Below are 26672 nucleotides of genomic sequence, written 5' to 3'. Positions count from 1 at the left end.
TAAAGGCACCACTTCATCGGGCGCTTCTTCAGGTGGTGCAGTAGTATCTTTGGCCTCGTCCGTAACTTCTACTTCTGCTAAAGGCATAATCATAACCGACCACTTCATTCAAGTGATTAACGTAGTTATGGGGAGTTGCTGGTGCTGCTTCTTCTTCTGATTGAGAATGTTTTTGTAAACTGACATGGCACTGTCAATTGAATCTGCAAACTGCAACGAACAAACCATATGGGGGTCCCATTCTTCAGTTGCTCATTGAAGTTCTTTGGCCATTCTGACCATGGTTGCAAGACGATCAAATGTTAGACCAACTTCCTCCTCTTCTTCAATCCACTGTTCATCTTGTTCCTCATCCTCCTCTTCACTTGCTGACTTAGCTCCTCCAGGTCTTCGTCCGTCAATGGCTGAGAGTGCACATTGATCAGGGTATTTACGTCTTCAGTAGTCATGTCACTGAAGCCCTCTCCTCCCAGTATTTTTCCCAGCTTCACGGCCTTATCCACCGCAGAGTGATGGATTTCATCAGGAAAGAATCCCTTGTAATCGTGGGCCACTTCTGGCCACAACTTTTTCCAGCTGGCATTCAAAGTCTCACTCTTCATCTCCTTTATGGTCTTTTGAATATTTTGGAGACATGGTGCAATTGCGTACTCATGCCAGTACGCCTTTAGCGAGAAGTCTTCATCCCAGTCCATAGCTTCAGTGAGGTTTTGCAGGGCGTTTCAGGAGTAGAGGGCCTTAAAAGTGCAAATAACGTCTTGATCCATTGGCTGAATGAGCGATGTGGTATTTGGCGGCAAGAAGTCTATCTGGACACCATCATACATCAGGTCAACAGCATGGCCTCCAGCATTGTCCATTATCAGAAGCACTTTAAAATCCAGGCCTTTCTCTGCCAGATAAACCTTAACCTCCGGGATAAAACATTGATGAAACCAGTCAGTTGTGAGGAGTTTCGTGATCCAAGCCTTAGGGTTGTGCATCCAGTACACAGGCAACCCATTCTTATTTTTGTTTTTTAGGGTCCTTGGGTTCTTGGACTTATAAATAAGCCCTGGCTTTATCATAAAGCCTGCAGCATTCCCACACATGATTAAAGATACCCTATCTTTTGGGGTCTTGAAACCAGGGGCTTTTGCTTCTTCCTTCATAATGAACGTGCAAGATGGCATCTGTTTCCAAAATAAGCTCGTTTCATCCATGTTGAAAACTTGTTCAGGCTTATAGCCTCCTTCCTCGATGATGTCTTTGAACATGTTGTTCATGTACTCCTCAGCTCCACAGAGGCAGCCTCTCCATGCAGAGAAATGCTCTTGAGTCCAAAGTGTTTCTGAAATTTGTCAAACCAGCCCTTGCTGGCACTGAATGGGGTTGCTCTGATTGGAGAAGCACTTGAATGTCCTGCTTCAGCGTCATCGTCATCGTCATTCTCTTCTTCATTCTCATCACCATCGTGATCATCCCTTTTTGCTACTAAATGATCAAACAGTTGCTTGGCCTTCATCCGTATGGTGTTTGTATCCAGCGAGATATTCTTTTTTCTGCAATTGTTTATCCATACAGCTAATGCAGACTCCATCTTCACAATGATCTTATTATGGGAAGTAACCACCCTCTTTGCTATTTTATTGAAAGTCACTGATGCCATAGACCTGATATTCTTCTCGTCCTTCTTTATATAGTGAATTGCAGACTCGTTGATCCCATAACGGCAGCCAACAGATGCATAGTTTCTCCCTTCCTTCAACATGTCAAGAAATTCCACCTTCTCTTTTATGGTAAGCATCTTCCTCTGGCGCTTGGGTTCATTGCCAGAATCCTTAGAAGATGCAGAACGTTTGGGTGGCATTGTAGGGCTTGCAATAAATTCAGTCTTTAAGGAAAATTTCACAAAACACAATACTGTAGAGCAAAACTATGCACAGCGATCAGAGGTAGGAGTGAAGTGGACAAGGCGAGATGCTGAACGTATGCTCACAGTGCGGGATAGCAGACAGACTGATGCTATGGTTACTGAGCCAATCAGTGCCCAGGATACACAAGACAATGCTCTGGTTGGTCACCTTCCACCAATCAGCCAATCGTGTGCCATGTATAATCTCACGTAGGCAAATGAGCTCAAGTGTACATCTCGTTTTCAGTGTAATATATGTGTTCGTCTGCACAAATAAATACATACTCTAAACAGTGTGCACTATTTTATTTTTTATTTAATATTCTTTTAATGTTATAATCATTTATTATACTTTTTAATATATTTTTTGAAAATCTTTAGGCAAAAATCATTAAAATCATAAATACTACGCATATAAATACATATATAGTACCACAAAATCCTGCGATATAGTGAAAAGTCCGTGATAAATAATTAAATATATCGGTGAATTGAGCGTCAGCCTGCGAACCAAGTGTCGCTGGTTCAATTCCCAGTCAGGGCACATGACTAGGTTGCACGTAAGGTCCCCAGTTGGGGGCGTGAGTGAGAGGCAACCACACAGTGATATTTATCTCCCTCTCTTTCTCCTTTCCCCTCTCTCTAAAAATAAATAAATAAACAAGCAAATAAATTATTTAAAAAAAATAATAATTATTAAATATGATCTTTTTAAAATTCTTACGATACAGTGAGGCCGTGATAAGTGAGGGACTACTGTACAGAGCGCACAGAAGTAAATGTTTGTTGTTTATGCCCACCCCCCCAAGTCTATGGTATTTTGTTATGGCAGCCCAAGATGACTATGACAAAGGGCAGCCACATTTCCCTTTCTGACTCACTGCTTCTCACCTACTGTGAACTGTTCAATCAAATTTAGCTTAGAATAAACGTTTAACTGTGATTGATGGGTGCTATTTCATTGAGTTTGACAGTCCAGGGGCCTTCATAATCTACTTTTAATTTCCAAGTTAAATTTCTGGCATTCAGAAGTTTAGTATTTACATATGTTTTTTTAGGCTGTGAATAGCTGAAAACTGGTGAATAAAACTAAAAATATAGACCATTGTTAATGACAGGGGGAAAAGTGTTCAACTGTCTCTCACATCTGAGTAAAGAGAGCTCTTGAAACTTTAAATTTAAGCCAAGAGTTCTCTTTGAGAAATCATGATGATAACTTTTGACTTTTAGCATTTTCAGTGTGAATGGTTGAAAGACTTGGCAAGGGTAGGGGTAAGGTGGAGGAACAAATAGAAAATGTGTTTGCTAGAATTGATTTTGTCTTCAGGGATATAGTTAGGGTGGTAATTTTAGACATTTCAAAGTTTGGGAGCATAGGGGCAAGGGAGGACTGTTACTAATGAAACTTCTGGTATAATAAAAAGTAATGAGTATGCAGTTAATGTCAAACATATTATTACTGTTGTTGGGTGACAAGATAAGCAAACAATGCAAAAGGCTACTATTCTCTCAGTAAATAATGTGACTTACGACAGTTGAACACTTGTTATAGGTAAGGAAAGCCAGAAGCTCATAGGGGTCCCCTGAGCTGTTTCATTTACAATTTTTAGCAGACAGCTTAACAGTGAGCGACTAGTGTACTTAAAAGAATGGAGTCAAGGAACACCTGTTGAGTAATCTGCCTAGGAAATGAAATTTTAAGATTTCCAATCACTAATAAGGCCCTGATGATGGGGATAGGGAGGAGGGGGGGAAGTACTCTGTAAGTAATGACTTGTTAGTTCATGTACTTTTAATGTCATGTATATATTCTGAAGGCTTCAGGTTGTAAAAGAGGAAAGGAAATAGAGCTAAGCTATACAGCAAATAAAGAGATCATTTATTTATTTCAACTTTCACCTTCAGAGCAGAGCCAAGCACATCATGTGGGCAATACATAAAATGAGTACAAATATTCTATAGGCCAGGTGCCATAATTTTAGGAGTGGTAATTGAAAAATGAAAAATAAATCCATCAAGAAAATGATGAAATTCTCCCTGTTATAAGCACAAGGTTCTATGTGAAGGTGCAGTTAGCTGTCTCCTTTTCACTTAGTTCTTTTTCTGGGGCTTTGATCTGTTCTTTCATTTGGGCCATACTTCTTTGTCTCCTCAATTTGGCAGCCTCCCTGTGTTTGCTTCTGTGTATTAGGTACAGCTGCTGCACCTGTTATGTTGTAAGGGGAGAAGCCTTAGTTATTCATCAGTGTGGGGCAACCTGTTTCACTGCTTTGTGGCACTGTAAGTGGAGGAGGGGTCGGAGAGGAAACCATCCACTAGCTCAGCATGTGTCCCTCTTCCAGTCACTTCACCCACTTGTACGCAACTGGTATCCCTCTAGCATAGACAGCTAACTGCACTTTCACATAGGCCCAAATGAAAGAACAGATTGAAACTCCAGAAAAAGAACTAAGCAAAAAGGAGATAGCCAACCTATCACATGAAGAATTCAAAACACTGGTGATAAGAATGCTCAAAGAAATGATTGAATATGACAAACACATTAGGGGAAAAAATGAAGGTTATAGTAAGTGAAATAAAGTAAAATCCACATAGAACCAATAGTCAAGGGAAGGAAGCTGGGGTTCAAATCCATTATTTGGAACATAGGAAGAAATAAAGAGTCAATCCATACTAAATGAAGAAATAAGAATTCAAAAACTGAGGGTAGAATAAGATGACTCTGGGACACCTACAGATGTGCCAACATCCGAGTGCCAGAAGGAGAAGAGAAAAAGGAAGAAATTGAAAACTTATTTGAAAAAATAATGAAGGAAAACATCCCTAATTTGGCAAAGGAAATAGACATACAAACCTAGAAAGCACAGAGAGTCCCAAACAAGTGGATCCAAAGAGGACCACACCAAGACACATCATAATTAAAATGTCAATGGCTAAAGATAAAGGAAGAGTCTTAAAAGCAGCAAGAGAAAAGCAGATAGTTACTTACAAAGGAGTTCTCATAAGATTATCAGCTGATTTCTCAAAAAAAAAAAAAAAAAAAAAACTTTGCCAGCAAGAAGGGATTGTCAACAAGTATTCAAAGTGATGAAAAGCAAAAACCCACAGTCAAGATTACTCTATCCAGCAAAGCTATCATTTAGAATGGAAGGGCAGATAAAGTGCTTCCCAGACAAGATAAAGCTAAAGGAATTCATCATCACCAAGCCCTTATTACATGAAATGTTAAAGGAACTTATTTAAGAAAAAGAAGAAGATTAAAACTATGAACAGTAAAAGGACAACAAACTCACAACTATCAACAACTGAATATAAAAAATAAAAACAAAAACAAACTAAGCAAACAACTAGAACAAGAACAGATCATAGATACTGAGATCATATATGGAGGGTTATCAGAGGGGTGGGGGAAGCGGGAGAATGGGGGGAACAGTGCAGGGATCAAGAAGCATAATTGGTGGGAACAAAATGGACAGGAGGGTGTTAAGAATAGTATAGGAAATGGAGAAGCCAAAGAACTTATATGCATGACCCATGGGCATGAACTAAGGTAGGGGGATTGCTGGAGGGAAGGGGGTCCCATGTGGAGGGGGCAAATATTGGGACAACTATAATAACATAATCAATAAAATGTACTTAAAAAAAAAGGAAGTTCAATTAGCTGTCTATTATCTCTTTCCCAGCAAACTTTATAACCTGGTCAAGCATAGATATAGTGGGGCAGCTAACAAATGTTTATGCAAGAAATAGCTTTATCTTTAAGAGTTTACTAAGCACTTTCACCTAAATAATTACAACAGCCTCCTAAGAGATTGCATTATTCTTTCTAATTTACAAGTGAGGAAGGCAAAACTCAAGAATTTAAATCCCTAGGGATTAAGAAGTACAAATTTCCAGTTATAAAATTAGTCATGGAAATGTAAAGCACAGCATAGGGGATATAGTTAATAATATTGCAATAACTATGTAAGGTGCCAAATGGGTACTAGACTCATCAAGGTTATCACTTTGTAAAGTATATAAGTGTCTGATCACTATGTTTTACACATAAAACTAATATAATAATATATGTCAACTATAATTAGAAAATAAATTAATTAAAAAAAATCTGTCTGGTGTGGCTCAGTGGATTGAGTGCCGGCCTGCAAACCAAAAGGTCGCTGGTTTGATTCCCAGTCAGGGCACATGCCTGGGTTGCAGGCCAGATCCCTGGTTGGGGTCATGAGAGAGGCAACCACACATTGTTTCTCTCCCTCTCTTAAAAATAAAATAAAATAAAACAGCAAATTATTTTACTCTGGCTGCTCTGGCTCAGTGGATTGAGCATCAGCCTGCAAGCCAAGTGTCGCTGGTTCGATTCCCAGTCAGGGCACGTGACTCATTGCACGTCAGGTCCCCAGTTGGGGGCACAAGCGAGAGGCAACCACACAGTGATGTTTCTTTCCATCTCTTCCTCCTTTCCCCTCTCTCTACAAATAAATAAACAAACAAACAAATAAATGATTTTTTTGATCTAAATTCATCTCCCATGATCAAACAGTGAAGAAGAAGATCAAAGAGAGATCTCTAACTCAGATCTAACTCCAAATTCAATGTTCTTCCCACTGACTATATGAAGACAATATACACCAAATAGAGGGTCACACTGATCACCAGCACTGGGTGTGAGCACAGCCTGACAACACAATAAAATTTAGCTACAGAGTAACAATCCCCATCAAAGTAATTGGTTTCAAACTGTATCTTCTATTTTCACACTGTAATTTATTTCAGATTCCTTAGTCCATTTAAAAGTACAGTGACATCCTGGCTAACAACCCCTCATACACCCATCATGATCCCTTATTCACTGGAAAAATGAGGTTTGCTCAAGAGCTTTTTGACTATCATTCCTTACTCAGCTTTTAGTCAGTTGTCTGTTGGTAGCATCTGAAATGCCAGCTCTTGTTTGCCATAAGTGACAGGGTAATTTCTAGTGAAGTTCAAGTTGATGGATCAGTAACCTCAGATGTATAATGTGAGATTGAAAACACCATCACATCAAACAGTTTTAAATGTTCTTCAAAGTTTAAAGATTTTTCAAAATATGCACAAGAACATCATGGTGCTCACATCTACCATTACTTTAAATGGAAATTTCAAAAGCTACTTTTACACGGAGATTTTGAACAAGAGTTTGTTTTCCAAAAAATTCTTATTTTAATTCTTTGAGCCAATCTTCCACCTGGAGCATGCTCTATTCTATTCTACCATATAGTCCAACTTATCTCACTTCCACCTACAGGAAATGAGGATTCCAGAGGCTTCTTCCTTCTTTGAGTTGCTTTGGCCTTCTCCTATAAATTATTAAGGCTGACTCTTAATATGTGGTCATCTGTCATTTCTCCATATACCAATGACTTTGCTCCTTGTCCAGATTATACCTTCCCTGAGAACAAGAACTGTCTATCATACACTTCATACTAAAACAAAACATTATGGACAAATAAAGTAACTGTACTAGGTCTTTAAAAGAGAGGACTTATGACGTGGTAAAAATTTGGAGGGAGCTGATTACACAGTGACAGAAGGGTTGAGAAGCCAAATGGAGTAAGGAACCCATAAGTTAGCAACAATAAGATGCCTCTACCACCATTAGGAATAGGGGAGACAATGGGAAGAGTTGTTATCACAGCCCAGAAGCCAGGGCCTTCCAGTAAGAGTTGAAACCAAGAAGGAGACTCAGCTACTGTCAGAGACATCAGAGGAAGGCAAAAGAGAAGTGAGGAATCCCTGACTTCTTCCCTATTCTTGCCCCTCAATTTCTTACCAGTGCCTCCTTTTGGACACATATACCTAGAAGCCAAAGGGTAAGACAGCCTGTATCTATGATACAAATCATAGAAGAAAAGAAGCAAGGAATGAATCTGAGAGTAGACAAGCAGGTTACAGAAAGTGATCAATAAATGCCTACTGATAGAACAGAAATCAATTAATCCATATGTAATCATTGTATATTACCATTTAACTTCCCCTTTTAAAGTGATAAATATAAAAGACTTCAGGAAGAGACATTTTTTAAGAGCCATGTAGAATAGGCTATTGCTTCTAGTAATGGCAGACCAGGAGATTTGGACCAATTATCTGCTGAGAATAACTAAGGTACAGATACACACACGCACACACACACACACACATATCATACATATATACTATTGGAGACACAATGGAGAGCTAACAGGAAAGTGAAGTTCCACTGTTTTGGTTTTTCCTCTGGAGAAATTTACCAATTCAGAAAGAGTTGGCCAAAAATGCTAGGCAGCACTTTTAGCAGTCTCGTGGGAATAGAGTCACAAATGTTGTAGTCTTGACCTTAGTAATACAGACTAAGTCACGTAACAGGATGAACCAGAGGAGGCTGGCTCTTATAGTAACTGGCTCTTATAGTAACTTCAGTTCAACTTTAAATCATCTTCATCCCAGTTCAGGGATGAAGATGATTCCAGATGCAAGAGCTGCCAGGCACATCATAGAAAAAAATATAAATCTTCCCTGCAGAAAGAAATTATCCTAGACATCAATTATTTCAAATGGATTTTCAATACAGTTTCTGGAACAAAATAAAATAATGGCATGAAGACAAAAACAAGAAACAGCAAAACCAAGAGAAAATGGAAATAGACCCACAGTGGATCCAGATAGGAGACTTATGAGACATGAACCTTAAAAAAACTGGTTGCTAAAAGTTAATAGTTGTTAACACTGGGTGATATATTCTTGTGGCTTCATATACTTTTCTTTCTACTTTTGTATCTATTAAATATTTTTCACGATAAAAAAAATTTATGAACCAATTCAAAGAGAATCTAAGTTGGCTCTTTGGTCACCACCATGTCAGGAATACACTGAAAACTGCCTTGGAAAACGCTGCATCGTGCCTGTGACGTTTATCAAGGTTGTTGTATTATGGAAAGCAACAAAATGTAGAAAACATCAAAGCAAAACTATGCTTATTCTTTTCAAGAAATAAAAGACTCAATTGTGAATTCAGCACAGAAGTTATTGTTAAAGAATATAACAGATCGAAAAATAACTTAGAAATTATAGAACTGAAATATACAGTAACCAAATTAAGACCCAGTAGATCAGTTGAGAAAAATTTATACACAGCTGAAGACAGACTAAATAAACTAGAACTAGTGGACAAGGTAAAAAAAAATACCATACTCAGATTGAAGAATAAAAGATAAAAAGTTGGAAGATATTTTTAAAGCAGTCAAAGGGTAGAGAAAATAAAGAAAAGATCTAACATACTTCTGGAATTTGGAGAGGAAGGAGAGGAAGATTGAGACCAAAGCAACATTTGAAGAAATAGTGGCTGAGAATTTTCCAAAATAATGAAAAATAACAAATTGCATGTTCAAGAATTCCTATGAACTTCAAATAGGTTAAATAAAGAAATCCTCACATGGGCAAACCATAGTAGAACTGCTGGAAACCAAATACAAAGAGAAAATATTTTAATGCAGTTAGAGTTTTTTAAAAACTACTTTCAAAGAAGCAATGAGACCAACAGCCATCCTCTCAAAACACAGAAATGAAATTATTTCTTCAGAATGGTTGCCTTATGGGGGAAGGAAGAAGGGACCAGGAGGAGACATGAGGGGGACTTCTGGGCTGCTGTCAATATTTTATTTCTTAACCTGGGTGTACTTATATAGTATGTTTTGTGCGTTTTTCTGTACATGGCAGTTCACAGTTGCATACAGAAAATAGATTGTGGCCCTGACCAGGTCACTTAGTTGATTGGAGCAACATCCCATACACCAAAGGGTTGCAGGTTCCATTCTTGGCCAGGGCACATACCTAGGTTGCAGGTTTGATCACCAGGTAGGGAGGGTACAGGAGGCAGCCGATCAATGTTTCTCTCTCACATCAGTCTTTCTCTCTCTCTCTCATTCTCTCTCTCTCTCTGTCTCTCTCATCAATAAACATATCCCTGGATAAGGATTAAAATAAAAGATTGTGGTAAAAATTGCTATTATTAAATATTTATACAATAACTGCCATATTGAACTAGTTCTATTTGAAAGCAAACTTCATTTTATCATGAAATTTTAGGGTATAGAAGGAAAGGCTGAATATTTGAGAAAATTGTTATATGAGTCCCAGGTATATAACTAAAACTAGCCTAACCTCATTCCTTATTTGTGATGCTAAAGAAAGCTGGCTATAGTGAAGAAATAAATATACTAATCATAAATATATTCATATCAATAATATGTTAAAGATGCTTCTTAGTTGTTTAGTCGAAATCTCTAAAAGACATTTCCCCCTAAGCCCTTAACTATATACACTATCTACTGCTTTTATTATTTGTTTGTCAAATTCTAAATAACAAAATTTATCAAAGAAAGGGGCAAGAGTGGGTCTTTTTACATTATCCCCTCAAAATAAAAACTAAATAAATAAATAATTTATCCCCTCATTAATTGTACTGTCCTCGATGACTGACATTTATCTTTAATAAAATATTTAGGCTATCAGAATTATAAGACTAGACATGGACTGATTCGTTCACTCTGCATTCATGCTGCTTGTTACACTCCCCCGGGTTGCCAAGCAAACATAAAGAGGAGCTAATTGCACATAGTAAAAGTTTTAATTGGTGAGTACCTGACCATTACAGCAATTTCCACTTTCAAAAGCATCCCAGCTGACATAGTTACAGAGTATCATAACTGAAAAGTGGGACTAATTAGAGCAATTAATTAAAAACACAATTAGCTTCGATGGCAGAGATTATTTTTTAGTTCTTATTCTCGGCACTTGAGCCCTGTGAGAATTTTACTGTCTTGCCACACTGGGAATTGTCTGTGTTGATCATTAACAAGGAGAAACCAACTAGGAAAAGGGGGTGGGGCTCACAGCTCAACCAGGTGATGGAGTCTGGCCAGTTTCCGCTGTGAGGAGCCAAGAACAGAGCAAACACCAGGAGCTGAATGGGAGCTCAGGGTGGCGTCTAAACGACAGCCACTGAAACTAGAAGGTTTCATAATCTTAACGGTCCCTATGCCTGTAAAGAAGATAACTATTACCTGTCTGTTTCCTAAGAATATGGAGAAGAGGCATTAATGACTTGAGTGGTGGAAGGGAAGAACACTGCCCCTTTGCAGTTGAGTATTGCTGTCACCCAGCCCGAGGTTGGGGAATTTCAAGGTTTGGTAGCTAATTACTAAAATAGTATAACTTTCTTTTTGTTTCCACCTCTGAATGATAAGAAAGAGTCAGACCTCTCCAGAAAGACTTAAAGAGTCAAAAAGGGACATATGCTCCTCCACCCACATCCTGATCTCACAAAGAAATGACCCAGCTTACACGTGGAAACATGTGAGACACGCCAATAAGCCTGGGGTGCAGGGTAGACTGCAAAAATCCCTTCTATATATTTCAAATCAAGATGTCAAGCTGAAGCTTGAGCCACGTTATCTGACCACAAAAGAAGCTGATTAAGCAAATTGAAAGTAAAGATTCTTATTAGTGAGAGCCTCCTCTGAAAAAGATCACTACATGATCTCATGTGTCCGTCCGCAAAGGACCTGCCCAGTTTTTCCTTTGCAACCTTTCCCTGGGAGTTCTGCTAGGAAATAACATCTACGTAGGCTCTCTACTTCCAAAATCACTCTCTGTTCTGATCAGATGGAGCTAGAATCATGGTGGCAGGCTATGTAAAGTGGGTGCTCTAGTGAGAAAGTATTATGACCAAGGCTCCAAAATAAGCTCTTTTTCATAACTGCTTTCATGGTCCAGTACATGTTACCTCTGAAAAAGAAGATGTACTTGGTGATTCTTGGTTACAAATAAACTGGGTCTTTGTTTCAGCCTTTTTGTTCAAGCCCAAAATTGAAAATAGTGGGTTTTTTTTTTTTTTCATTATATTTTCACAGACTTAACATGACTTCAGTGGCAAAATACTGACCAGTTCTAGAAATTCCTACACGTTTAATAGAAACAAACAGTGAACAACTAGAAAACAATGCAAAAATCTATCTAAAAATCTCTTAGCTAAAAATTTGAAACAGGTAAATCTGCTGATGACTATATAGAGAAAAGAGATTAAATTTACCTTGATTTTCCTATTTGATTCAACACTTAGCTATTCTAGCAATGACTGAACATTTGATAAACTTCTCTTTAAGCTCAAACATATTTACTTTTTCTTTGCCATTCCCTAGTTGAATGTACATAAATTATATCTACTTATGTTCAGTAAATGTGTACATCACATAGTCCATCAAAAATTTATGATGCTTCAGCAATTCATGCAAAATGCCAAAATATTTTAATTGCTTTATATACCCATGGCTTCAAGCTCACTCTAACAAAACCAATTAAGGCACTGGCATAATGTTTGGCAGCACAGAATAAATAGATGTAACCTCAAATAACATTCATTACCAGTCATTAAAAGTGAGGGAAATTGCATCAAAATTGGAGCAGTGTGGATCATATTAGAGCAAGAGGTACCGAAATCCTATCTTAGATCTCAGCCTCCCCACCCTACCAGAATCATAAAAGATAGAAATCCACAAGAAACAACAGTAAATAGGAGGCAAACAACTATCATTAATTGTGTTTGTGGGCCCAAAAGCAAAGGTGAGAGCTTGAAGAAGTTGTTATAAACAATAATTCTCCTTTTTTTTTTTTCTATTTTAATGAAGTCTAAATAATTTCAGATTGAAGCAAGCTGACCTATCAACATAGGCAGGAACATAAGCAGAAGCAAACAAGCAACAGTGACTTTCCCCAGTTCTTAGCCCAATAACTGCCCCAAATCTGACCATTGCCCAAGGGAGAAAAAAATAAGGGAGATAAGATAGCTAGGTCTTGAACTCTATAATTCAGCTCTAATATCAAAGAAATGGGAAACAGTAAGCTACAATCAATGGTTAAATATGGTATTGGCTAATATTTGGATGAGCCAAAAATGCTTTCAGCTAACACTAACAGAAAATCCATCTAACACTGATGCGACTAAAAGCATCTTTTCCGTTCAGAAGAAGTCTGGGTACAAGCAATTGTTAGTGTAGTTTCATCAGCTCAAAGACAGCAGAGCCCATGTCTCTGCTATTCTCTTAGTCTTTTTCTCAGGTGAGCTACCTCATGGTTTCAAGATGGCCACTGAAATCCAGGCATCGCATCAGAATTAAAGGCCAGATGTAAAGGAAAAGGGTTCTCACTTAAATGTACCTTTATTCAAAAAATGAAACTCTTCCCTAAAACTGTCAGCAGAATTTTAGTTACATGTAATTGGACAAAACTGTGTTATATGGCCACTCTTGGCTGCAAGAGTATAGGATAATGAGTATTTGGGATGTGGAACAGGAAGTGCTCATCCTTCTTGGAGACGAGCAAGGGATGGAATGGGGCAAGATAGAGATAAGAAAATAAGAGCTTTTAAGGAGATGACATAAATGTTTGGCATCAGATTTTGAGGAAAGATTACTATAAGTGAGAAGGAAATATTCCCTTATTTCTCACACACAGCAGAATATTTTACAAAGATAAGAATATTTCATATCAGCTTATCCTAACAAGGTGAGCATAAGTGGTTTCCCTGGACTAATGCAACCAAAAGCAAGACCTAGAACTACTTACAGTCTCCTTTAGTATTTTTATCTAGAAAGCAACAAATAAAATGTGGATATGATGTTATACTAGGATACAGAATAATCCCTTGCATTGATAGGGGATGGCCTGGTGTTGAAAATGCTACCAAAATAAATGAAATAATTGATAAATTTAACTTAAATTTAATTAAAACTATTTAAATTTAAATTTATTACTTCTAAAAGAGCCTCAGAGATATAAAGATTAGAGGTGAAATTGGAAAAAATAGTTAAGGTCCTGCAACACTTTTCTAAATACTAATATAAGATGGGGGGAGCAGGGGGTTAGGAAGGATGCTGTTTTGGTGTAGAAATGACCTTATTTTTTCCTCCAAGTATGTAAAAATCCACTTGGGGGAAAATATTTTGTTCAGGACCATAATTTCACAGTATGTATTTTAAGTTAATGAGGCAAACATATACTACTGAGATTGTAATGTGCTTTGATATCAAAAGGCTTTGAAATAGAATATTTTTCATTTACTCAATTAGCAAAGTGCTTCTATCCACTAGACTCATTTTGGAGCTTTTAAACTTACAAATAGATGCATTGTGTTCCTACTCCCCAGAAATTCTGATGTAACTGGTTTGGTGTAGAGCTTAGGCATAGATTTGTTTTATTTTGTTTTGCTGGTCTGTTTGCTTAAAACTCCTGGATAGATTCCAAAGTGATGCCAGAGTTGAGAAAAATAATGCTCAATGACATTAAGGGTACAGAGAAGTCAGAGCACACATAAACACTAATTTATGAAAATTAGTATCATATGTCTAAATGCAATTTGGCAATATTTCAGGAGCCTAAACAAATTGATTCCCTTTCTAAGAACATATCCTAAAGAAATGAGCAGCAAATCAAAGATTAATATACTAAAATGTTCCTAGCAACATTCATTACCATTGATAATATCCATTGATAAATACAATTAAATAGCCTGACACATTTGTGCTAAAACATTTTCAAAAAGAAAACTTCAAAAATGAAAAATTACTAATGAGATATATGTAAAGGTAAGATGAAAGTGTAGATATTATGGTATAATCCAAATTATGTGAAAAATGCATTCATACAAAAAAGAAAGAAGGCACATTGAGGTATTAATAGCAAAGTATTGTCCTGTGGTGAGTCTATATTAGTAATAAACATTTTTTCTATTTTTTGTATTTTTTCAAATAATCTATGTACACATGTTAATTTTACACTCAGGAAAAAATAAATAAAACTTTTTCCAAAGTCTTTGGTTGCAATATTTGTGGGACTCTTATTTGGTTGGAAAACCCTATTCTAATTACTGCCATATTAACTGAGTATAGGAGTTTCTAGAATAAAAGCTTCCATAGTTCTTGTATAAAATTAGCTTTTTCATGAAAAGATAATTTAATCTTAAAATGTAATTTTAAAGGACTACAACTATATATAGTCAGCATGTATAATGAGATTAGCTTAATTTTTAATGCCATTGTTGCCAAAGCTATTGACCTCCTAGAAGAAATTTAACCAGAACTTTTTCTTACTACGTTAAATATACTAGATAATACATGATACAATAAACAACATAGGGAAGATGTGGATATTCATTTATAAAGGTATTTCCCCAGACCTAGATAATCTCCTTTTTTCATTTTTTCTTCTGAACATTTCTCTTTGTCCCCATGATCCTTTCACCAAAGAAAAGAGGTGGTCCATTTACCCTCTGAACTATGATATTTACACTTGTAATATTTAGTTTTGCCTCATAGAAGCTCATAGCTGAACTGAGCACATTGTAGCATTGGCTTCCAATTTTATATTACCCAGGGAAACAGCTGGTTTAATGTCATGGTTATTGAGTTAATTACTGTTTTGATGACTTGGGGTAATGACTTGTATAACCCCCTAATTTTAAGCCATTTTAGAAAAAGTGCACAGCTCTGCTGGGGATGGATAAGAGTCCAGTGAATCTGCAGAGAAAGATGGCTGCCATATTGACTGAGAAGGTGGAAAGGGAACCTAGCCTTGCTTCCAGTGCTATAGGTTGAGGACTCCTTGCTGTTTGCTTACTAGCCATGGATGAGGAAAAGAGCTCTTTCTCAGTGGTTTGGGAGAGTCAGATTTGAGTTACTGTTCAAGTCTTGAGGCTTGAAATGCTAGAGAAGAAGAGTGTATAGTTACCACTGGACACACAGAAGACTATTGCAGCTTATATGGATTAGATTCAGCCCAATCAGTGCTTTGAAAAAGCCAAACTAAGAGAGGAAGTGATTAGAGTATCTCCACTTGTGTGTTTGTTTTTAAAGTATATTTTATTGATTACACTATTATAGATGTCCCAATTATTTTTCCCCACTGTCCTCCTCTGCCCAGTACCACCTTTCCTCCAGCAATGCCGCCCCCTTAGTTCATGTCCATGGGTCATGCATATAAGTTCTTTGGCTTCCCCATTTCCTATACTGCTCTTAACACTCCCCTGTCTATATTGTACCTACCAATTATGCTTCTTAATCCCTGTACCTTTTCCCCCATTCTCCCCTCCCTTTCCCTTTTCCACTGATAATCCTCCATATGATCACCATATCTATGATTCTGATCCTGTTCTAGTTGTTTGCTTAGTTTTTGTTTTTTAGATTCAGTTGTTGATAGTTGTGAATTTGTTGTCATTTTACTGTTCATAGTTTTGATTTTTTTTTTTCTTAAATAAGAGTATCTCCATTTGTTAAGGGCAAGGACAATGGGCTGTAGATTGTATCCTAGGCAGGCTCAACAAAGGAGTTGGGTTTAAATGAGCTCAGTAAAGCCTATACAACAGGCAATTGGTATGTGGGTCCTTCACCCCTGCTCTACACTATGGCACTGACTCTGTTCCCCAGGACCCACCCCAGGTCCTGTCTTTGCTTTCAAACAACTGTCAGTTAATTCCCACTAACTCTGAATTAGCACAAGGGTCGACTGACTGTCAACACCGCAGGTGGTGACCCCCCTGAGTCTATTTACATTTTGGAGGGACAAGTGAGAGGAATGTGGAGAAGTCAAGGGAAAAAACACATTTGCTGCTTTATAGGACTAGCAGCTCCCCTCCTCCTGACCCCTCAAGGAAGTTTCTTGGAAGGGGCCTAAGGCAGCTCCATTTCTCTACTATCATCCTGTGGGGAGTGCTGTGTTGAACTAAAGGAAGCTTAGAGATCATTTAAGACTCACTTAAATTTAAATGAACGAATCAAGACAGCATTCCTCCTCTGAAAAGTCACCAACTACTCATCTAAACTTTGTAAAGAGTTTACCCCACCCCCATCTCAACTCTGCCAGCACCCCAGAAATTCAGCAGGGATCTTAGACTTTGATCCTTAAGGGAATATTAATAATCATATTATAATAACAAATAATTATTGAACATTTACTAGGCTCAAAGAACTGTGTTAAAACGTGAAATGAACTTGAGTATATCATCATTGTCATCATTATTGTCCTCATCAATGTGTAGACACAAAAACAACTCCAACAAGGTGGAAGGTTTTGTGCCAGGTAATGTAACAAGAATGTGGAGCAGGGGGAGGGGGAGGACAGGAGACAGAGGAAGAACAGTAATTATGAGTCAGCTGAACCTGACTGCTGGCTCAGTGCCCACCTCTTTGCTAAGCACCTTTCACATACTGCCTCTGCTTATGACAACATCCTAAGATAGGCTTGTTTCCTCAACTCCTATTTCACACATGAGAAAAAAAACTGAGGTTCAAAGGAGTTAAATGATTTGTCTGTGGTCACCTACTTGATAAATGCTGGGGCAAGCATTACAAACCAGACAGCCAGATGCCCTAGAGTCAATGGCCCCAATGTTCTTGTTGGGGACAGGAAGAGGCATTAACTGAGAGAGCTGGCTGGTAATTTGAATCTTGAGCATGTTCTATATCTAGGAAATTAGGAAAGTTTTGTTTTGTGTTGTTTGATGTTTTATGTTATTTAGTTATGTTGTTTGGTTTGTTTCCTTAAAAAGCATGAAAAAGGGACAGGTAAAATGGTCCTCAAACACTAGAACTTAACCTTGAAGAGAGATGGCGCAACAGCACAGAGAAAAAGTGGATCGATTACTCTTCCCACGGACTGCAAGTTTAATCACTGAGGGGGTTATAAGACCTATGAATACTAAAAATGTCATCTGTAGAAATAAAGAGCTGTTCTTGAATAATATTATCTTTTTATAGACTCTAAATAGAATTTTTTCTCCAGAGCAAAGACAATCAACAGCATAAGTCCTGAATCTCAAGCAATTGCTGGAAATTATTACCAACCATATTATTTCCCTGTTATTTGATGAAAGTGAGAAGGGATAATGAAAAATTTGGCAGGCTTTATACAAGACTGATCAATAGTTTCCATTTCCCTATTTATGTGTCCCTACAATTCACCAGCTGAGAGGACAAGTTAACTGGATACAGAATGAGAGAGAAAACCAAACAGAGCCATAAGTCAATGCAAAAAGAGAGGAAAAAAATTAACGGAAAGAAGCTGGAGGGAGAAGGCTGAGAAGAATCATGACAATAAGCAGCTCATAAAGAAACATGTGAATTGACTGTTTGACATATAATGAAGGTGGCAGAGTGAGTGAAAAGGTAGCCTACATACACCCAACAGTACCCCAGCTTTGTCAGTCTCAGTTTCCATGTCACTGTCAACAATTCCTGGAGCCTGGGAAAGAAGAGGCTTTAGTTTCAGATTCAATACCAAGAGGAGACCTAGAAGAGAACCTCAGAATGATGGCCAGTTTCAACATCCACTCCCTCCTCTGAGATCTGTCTTCGTAGGCTGCAGGCTGCCCAGCAGAGTGGGTATTGACAGCTCAGGCTCCAGGCCCCCTGACACTGATAAGTTTTGGTGCTATGCTTTCCGGCTCACCACGTACCTCCGAGGACTTGAGAGTTGGCAGTAAAAGAACAAAGCTGTGCAGATCTAGGGGCAAAGTCAAAGCTTAGCCAGATAGATTCCTAGTGCTCACCTTTCTCTGGTGCGTTAGGATGAAGAGACTATGTGACCCTATTGCTGAGTTTCTTCAGTTAAATTGGGCAGAGCTTAGGGACAGTGTTAGATTTAAGAACATCAGTACCAAACCATTACATAGCCAGAGAATCAGGAAATAACCATGAGGGTAGGTAGGACTAGGAATGTGGACTCAGAATCTATAAGAAGTCAAGAGTACATAAAGAATGTGGCCAGAAATGCCAAATACTCAAGCTAGGTTTCCTGGAAGAGAAAGACAAATAAGGAGCAGTTGCAAAGGACCTAGTTATTTATACCAATGGGAGATAAGGGAGAAGCACCTCCAACAAGAACAGTTTCTGTGGCTTGAAAGATTCTGGCTGCATCAGCTGAAGTCTCCTGCACATAATTCTTCCTCACAAGTTTACCCCACAGGCCACTCAATCTACTTGTTTCCCCATACAATTTGGGTAAGAGTGGATATTTATTAAATCTGCTTCTGGATACTCACAACCCCCACCTAGTGCACTGCCCCCATTGCCATGGAATAAAGTAATGACCCAAAGCAAGAGGACAGCCTTCTTTGGGCTCCAGCTGACATGGTCATGCCAACAAAGAAGGGCCATCCGATGAGCCCTGGCCTGACGGAAAACACACTTGTGGGGGTTACCTCTAGGAAGGGCAAGGAAAAATATAGGTCAAGTGCATTAAAGGACTTTAATTTTATCTGTAATGTTTTATTTTAAAAACCAAATTTGAAGTTTAAAGTGTTAGTTATGAATTTTTCACAGTGGAAAAAGTTATTATATTATGCCTGTGCTTTTCCGTATTTTTAATGTATCAGAACAAAAAGAAGACATCCAAAACATGCTGAGAGAAAGGGAGAAGGGTTAAAAGAGAGAGGGGTAAGATTCAAGAGGGAAATGAGAGAAAATGGGGGAGTCCATAGGAGTGAAAGGGGGAAAAGGAGGAAATTGATACCAAAACCCAGCTCTATAGAGGTACTTAGAGGTACCCAAACTAAGGGAAGAATAAAGTTCTAGAAGCCATAAATAGAGACAGAAATTCTTAAGATCCAGGGTAAGACTGGAGAAGTCCTTCTAGGAACAGTGCTACCCAAGGCCCCAAAGGAGAGAAGAGAATTATAGTAAACAGGTGAATTCCACTGGCATTCCCAAAATTTCAGGGACCTGATCATCTTCTGAACTTCTCATCAGACATTGTGAATTCATTCATATAGTCTGGCATGGCAGCGTTTCTCTGGCTCTAAAACAGAAGCCAATGAGAAAAAAAGAATCCACTTTACAGTGAAATTCTGGATCAATTTGTCAGGAAATAGACTTTTTCTGTGACCCAGACCTATATTGCATTTACATTTCTGAAAAAGAAGTGTAGCCAGTAAACATGCCACCTCGTGTTTGCCTACCTGCTGTGCTAGAAGCACAAAAAGTCATTCCCTTCTGGTATAACAAAGAAAGCTGGAGTTTTTACTCTTATAAGACTTTTAAATCCAGTAGTAAAAGTAGCAGCTTATAAAATTTTCAGTGTTGGAGGGAAGATAAAATTCCAAGCACATATCGATTGTTTCCTAAATAGGAGGCAATGGAGGAGTCATAACTGCAGGCCAAAGACATCCTCTCATTAATCCCAGCTGCTTAATTAAATCAGTGGAAAAGTTCTAATTTCATTGTGTCTTTTCAGATACTTACACCCATTTATTGGGAAAGGGAGATTTTAGATGGTTAAAGTCATATTTGGTTGGATTTTCTTAGGATAAAAAAACATCTTACTACAAAAGGGATTGTCTGAGACAAGCTACGGATAGATTCCCTCCTCTTGACTTTTTAACCTCTCAGAGAACAAAGCAATCATACACAGTGGGACTGATATCTACAAGCCACATAGGATAAAAAGGAAAAAGTTAGCCTCTTCGCTGGATAGTCACATTTCAATCCCTGAAGAAAGTGGAATTCTACCACAGCATTCGGCCAGCAGGAAACGATCACAATTTAAGAAAATGTACTCACACATCCCTTCCTGAAACAGAAGGCAATTCAAAGTAACAAAGAAGAAAGTGACACATTTCAAAGCAGTATAATCAGAGGAGAAAAAGTCTGTACAAGGTCAACAATGGAATATCAGAACCTAGAGGTCATTCAGGACATGACTTCAATGAATATATGGTTGCACTTCTCTGTTCTATGTCTTGGAGGGAAAAACAAAGCTGAACAAAGTGAGTAGTGGGTTATTGGGACGTGTTTGCATTTGGGGACTAGTTTGACTGTAAACCCCAGGGTGTCCCTCTATAATAAAAAAATGACTTTTTGTACCCCCCCAAAAGAAGAAAAATTCTTGATCATGAAAAAAGGGACTGCTGGAAAAACTACTTTAAAACAGAAAAAAATTGCCAAATAGTACCACTATAATATCACGTTATTTGATGCAGCTGATGTTCTATTTTTACTTCTTTTTATGAAAGGGCAGATCTTATTCATGATGCTTTTATCTTTAAAAAACATTATAGGAAGTGCAATGGGGAGCCCCAAGATGAGCTTATGTTCTCACAGCCATTTGTCTCATTTCTCAGTTTCTGTTAAATGCCGCCCCACACTCATGTATCATCCCTCCCCCACGACCCCACTGGTCTCTCCACTTAAACAGCCTCTTTTCTTACTTTTCACAAAACGTTGTATATTCATGGCATGTGGTTATATTATACACTTTATGGAAAGTCTGTAGCCATGGTGGGAATTCTATCACAGCCCCCACACAACAAATAATATAAAATATATTAGCTAAAAAGTGATATAAAATTATATGCAAATTACGATTGTAGTAACATTACCTATTGGGGGAAAAAAAAAGGAAGTATACAAAAGGGTTAACAGCAGTTATCTTAAAGTATTAAAGTTATCATTCATCTTTTTTCTTCCCTTTCTCCCAAATTTTGTATATCTTCTCTGATGCACTTGACCCTCTACATGCAGAGGCGGTAACCTTTTCTCCCAGCTTGCATACCTTTGGTTTTCATTTTTACATTTATAAAGGAATGCCATTTCTGCTCAAGCCTCTGACTCTGCCCTTCCCATTTTCCAAAGAATTGCCTTCTAGGTACTTATCAGAGATGACCTCTAACTCTTTGCAAAAGTTCACTGGAAAATGGATAGTAGAAATGGAAAACTGCCTGGAGGTTCTTTCTCTACCTTTATAGAATTATACTTTGGCAAAATACCAACAATGAGGGACATTCTATAAAGCAGTCCCATGTAATTCAGTAGCAGTCACTAAGAGGCATTTCAAGAAATTAATCATCAGGGCTCAAAAATGTCCCCTTTACCAGTGATCGTGAGAAAACTTACTTTTGTTCTCAGTGCCAGGGACAACTGAGCTCATCCTAAGAAACTTCATTTTTTAAAAATTATGTAACCAAATGAGATTTTACTCTTTGCCCTGGTCACTGGGAATCCCCAACCTAAATTTTTTCTTCTCCAGGCACACATTTCCTATGTATAATTTTGCCTTATTTCTTTTTCTCTTTAGTCCTCATTGTATTTCCATGTTCTTCTTTTTGAATGGTCTTAAAGACCTATGAAACAATACAGCTTTTTTTCTAAGCACCTATGTTAATGTTAAAAAGGAAAACAAATTCAGAAAAGTGCCCCTGGATTGATGTAAGCATGTGATCAGAACTTCCTTTCCTTCTCCAGTGAAAAATACAGCCAGCATCTTCCCTGGCAAAATGACACTGGTAAAGGGAAAAAAAATACTTCTCCAATCTCCAAAATTTCCTCTGAGAATCCTGGGATGTTTTTGATATGAATGCTGTATCTCTTTAAGAATTTTTGAGCTAGGAAAATGTTTTCACTAAAAACATTCAAACAGTTGTTCTCTGTAATTTGTCCCAGAAATTGTGTGTGCATGAAAGGTGCCTGGTTGCTTGTTTTGCATGAACATAAGCACACAGTAATGCTCACTTTTTAGGAAAAGAGTGTAGGTAAAGAAGAATCCTATTAATTTGTTTCAGGATTCCTCCACACAGAATAGTGGTAATAGATGCTAACTCTGTTTAGCTGGGGAGAGTCCAACATAAGATGACAAACATGTAATTCCATGGCAGCCATTGACTATACCTCCAGTTGTATAAAGATTATTGTGTGATTGTCATAATCACATGAAATATAGTATTAAGAGGGAATATCCTTAAGTGTTAAAGGTCAGAAGGAAGATGTTTTCTTTCATGTTTAAAACAACCCATTGAATATGATTCAGAGCTGGTTCATTTGCCTCTAAATTACTTTTGAGAAAAATTTCCCTCCCTTTTTGTTGAAATACAGCTGTACTTTGTCACGATGTTCTTCTCTGTACCCTGTTGTAACTAATGCTCTTCCCTACAAAAATAAGTCCTCAAGGATGATTATATCACCAAAAGCAACAATAGTTAAGTGGAGTGAGTTTTTATCATGTGCCCGGAACCCTGCAAAGCTCTTGACAAAAAAAATTCTCGTTACTCCTCACCACCAATCTTCAAGATCTTCGATCTTCTGTGCCCGTTTTCATGTTGAAGTTCACACCACAGAGTCCAGGGCCACAGAGTTAGTTACCAGATGACAGGAACAGTATTCAAACCCAGATTTGCCCAATTCCCAGACATATGCTCCTAAACATGACTTGATTGTAACTCTACTTGTCTAGAGGAACAAAAAGTCTAAGTTCTCTTTCCAGGGTCTTCCCATCTCAATAGGTCTAACAACTCCCAAGGTATTTCCTCATAAACAAGAGTCTGAATGCTTTGTTCTTCCATCATGTGTTTTTCTGGAGGAAAAGAAATCATTTATTTCATGTATGGGAATAGGAATGAGTGGTCACAGTCAGGGCCCACCCCCCCAAAGGCTCTTCTCCACCCTAGGGCTGCCTCACACCGCCGGACCTCATGCTCACCTTCCTGGATGTCAGACAAACACCTTCTGGCTGCCGGCTAACCAAGGCAGCTCAGGAAGTCAGACAAGAAGCCAACACCTCAAATTCCGTGCTTCTGTAAACTCTGTCTGTGGTGTGAGAAATGTCTCAGGATTCTAGGACAAATCTACGTGGTCACAGCATTGCTGTTGGTCACTGCAGGAGAACAAGGGGACATAGTTGGGTGGCTGGTAGAAGGCGCTCCACCTCCATGAATTCTGCACCCCAGAACAGTGGCCATGATGCCAAGAGGCATCTCCCGCGCAGACAAGCACTCTTGGGCTCCACTGCAATGGGCACATCTTCTTAGAGCAGCAAACGTCTCTGCTTTCTCCTGTTTGTGGTTTTACCTGTGGCATTCTCCCCTCAAAAAGTAAGTGAAAATGAGTGTCGCAGTTTGTCATCAAGCATCACAAATGAACAAATAGAGGACCACATTGGGCATCAGCAAGTTTATTTTGTTCATTTTCATTTGATGTGGATTTTTAACTCATAAAAATTCACCATTATTAACTATTTTAAATAAGCCATTAAATTGTTCTGTGCACTGCCATCACTGAAATATTTTTTAAAGTAATTTCATTAGAGAGAGCCATTGAATTGCATTGGTAGCACTTTGATCATTCCATCCATTCAATAAATATGCTTTCCTAACTGGGTTGTCCTTCAACAAGTAAGAGCACATAGTCAAGTTTATCTGTCCCCTGTTCTCTTCCTATATGTTCGATGTTAAAATACAATAACATTTGTTAAAAGAAACTATAATGAAGCTGTTAAACAGCCAGGTTTACCTTGCTTCATGCAATACATATATTCCTAAAAAGTTGCACCTAAGTAACATTTCTGGTAAATCGTTTTGTATTTTATATTCTTTTAGAAAATAAAAACCAACAATAAAATCTTTTTTATACATAAATTGAGACTCCCCATGCCAAGTTTGCTTGAAATGAAGTATACCTTTAAGAATTGTTTTTAAAATTATGTAAACACTGAACACATGTATAATTGTTTATGCGTTCATTCAACAAATATTTATTGATACATGTGTGTGGCAAGCACTACTTGAAGGAGCTGGGAATTCAGTAGTAAACAAGCCAGAGTCCTTTCCATTGCGGAGATTATGATGCAGTGGGACAGCCAGACTAAACAAGTAAATAATTGCATGACATGATTTCAGGTAGCAAAAGTGCTCTGAGGAAAAATAATACAGGAGAGAGGAACAGAGAATGCTGGTAGAGGGTGTGTTTTAGACATTACATTAGGTTTCTATTGATGCATAACAAATCACCGCAAACTTCGTGGCCTAAAGCAGCACAAATGCATTATCTCACATTATCCATGGCCAGGAATCAAGGCCTACGGTTCCCTGGGTTCTCTGCTTAAGTCTCACAAGGTTGTAGTCAAAGAGTCAGCCAGGATTGGGTTGAATCTGAGGCTTGGGGTCCTCTTTCAAACTCATGTGCTGTTGGCAGAATTCAGTTCCTGCATCTGCAGGACTCATGGAAGCAGAGCGACAGTGTCTGCAACTGCCCACCCAGGGTAATTGCCACTCAGAGTCAAGGACGGTGACCTGGTCATGAGAGTTAGATCCCACTGAATCACAGGTTCCACCTGCACAAGGACAGTACAGCAGGGGGGAGGAGGTTATGAGGGGACTTGTAGAAAGTGTAAAAGTACATGTGGGGCTGGCTTTTTGACTCACATATTTCTATTGGACAGTACTATCATAGACACTGATAAAAATGCGTTATAACAATTCTGAAAATAAGCAGTATGTGCATTTCTATTTGACCAATGAGAAAACCAAGCTTCCAAGAGATTAACTATCACCCTCAAGTTCACACAAAGTGTGGTAAGACCAGGATGTGAACCCAGGTGGGGAACCGAACTGCAGAGCAGGTCACAGGAATACCACCTGTGCTGTCACACATGAGACACACTCAGGAGCCCTCAGCACTGGGTTTAATGCTCCACTGTCACCATTTTGAGATTCTTATAATTTTATCTTGAACAAGGGTTTGTAAGAGAAGTCCAAGGGGACAATGGAGCATGTGCATGAGCAGAGGGGATGCACACAATGTGAGAAGCTGCCCATCCTTGCCGACCTGTTCACATACAGCATTTGGGAAGCCCCATGGCACAGAATTCCTGTGGACCCATGATGGTGAGAGCCCAGGGAGACTCAACATGAATACAAAGTACGCATGTTATGTCTATGACTAAGTAAATGAGGAGCTAGCAGCCCTGAGAGGCTACATCATTTTCATTTGAACCAGATGGCTTTTGGGGATCCTGAAAACAGCTGTACCCATATGGCTCAGCCCACAGATAGTGAACAGGGTGGGAAGAAGAGAGAGCACTGAGGAATGTCCCTAGAAAACTGAAAATGTATGAGAATCCTAAGCCGATGATGTGTCTCCTATGAGCCTCCTCAAATAGCAGCACATTGTTCTTGTAGAGCTTTTGGAAAATACTCCTCCTTGGAGACAATATAGCCCAGTGCAGTCTGAACTCTGGGACCAGAGTTCTGAGCGATGATGCATCTCAGTTGGTTGTATGGGGACCTCACTCTACCAACCACCACCTTGGCCACCTCCATGGCTGCCTGAAATGCCCTGGGGAGAATTTTATTACAACACTTACGGGTCAGATACATGTGAACTATGTGAGATGCATTCCTGGGATGGGTGATATTTTAAACTTCATTATTCATTTATAACTTACTGAAAAAACTAAAGTTTGCTATTTAACATTCACAAAACTAAGTCTAAAAGGACTTTAAGTTCTGTACCTGGGTTGATGTAAGTTGGATTTGAGGACAGATATGATCCTGAGAGTAAAAAAGCAAAATTTTTAGGCAGTATTTCAGACTTGCAAGGTAGTGGACATGGAAAGATTGAAGTCAAGGTTTCCAAACATTAAAGGGGACCCATGTAATATCTGGGTTACAATGAAACAAGAAGAGCATTCATTAAGATAAATGGATGATATGTTAAAAGGCAAATTGGAAAATAGGATAGCAGAGTAGGGCAGAAGGAGCTGGAGGCCTAAGAGGGATGAAGGGCATCTGCTGGGCTGGTGCGGGGAGGGGCTGTGGACACACCCTCTTGAAGGTGCACCCTCCCCACCCCCAGAAATCCTTTATGACTCCTCAATGCTATGTGATGCAGGCCTGGCAATAAAGTCAAGAGCCTGACCTCTCAGAGCTCAGTTGCATCGAGCAGCTTTG

At 38.6% G+C, this 26672-nt stretch overlaps 1 long non-coding RNA gene across 1 annotated transcript in view; it reads right to left on the bottom strand.

Annotated features, from left to right (window-relative positions):
- LOC150013087 (uncharacterized) overlaps positions 1–26672 on the bottom strand; it is a 175641-nt gene that overhangs the window by 111647 nt on the left and 37322 nt on the right. The gene's annotated exons all lie outside the window — the stretch shown is intronic.

Source organism: Furipterus horrens, unplaced genomic scaffold (genome assembly GCF_987537825.1).
Source record: "Furipterus horrens unplaced genomic scaffold, mFurHor1.1.pri manual_scaffold_4, whole genome shotgun sequence".
NCBI lineage: Eukaryota > Metazoa > Chordata > Mammalia > Chiroptera > Furipteridae > Furipterus > Furipterus horrens.
This window is presented reverse-complemented; position numbering and strand designations above follow the sequence as displayed.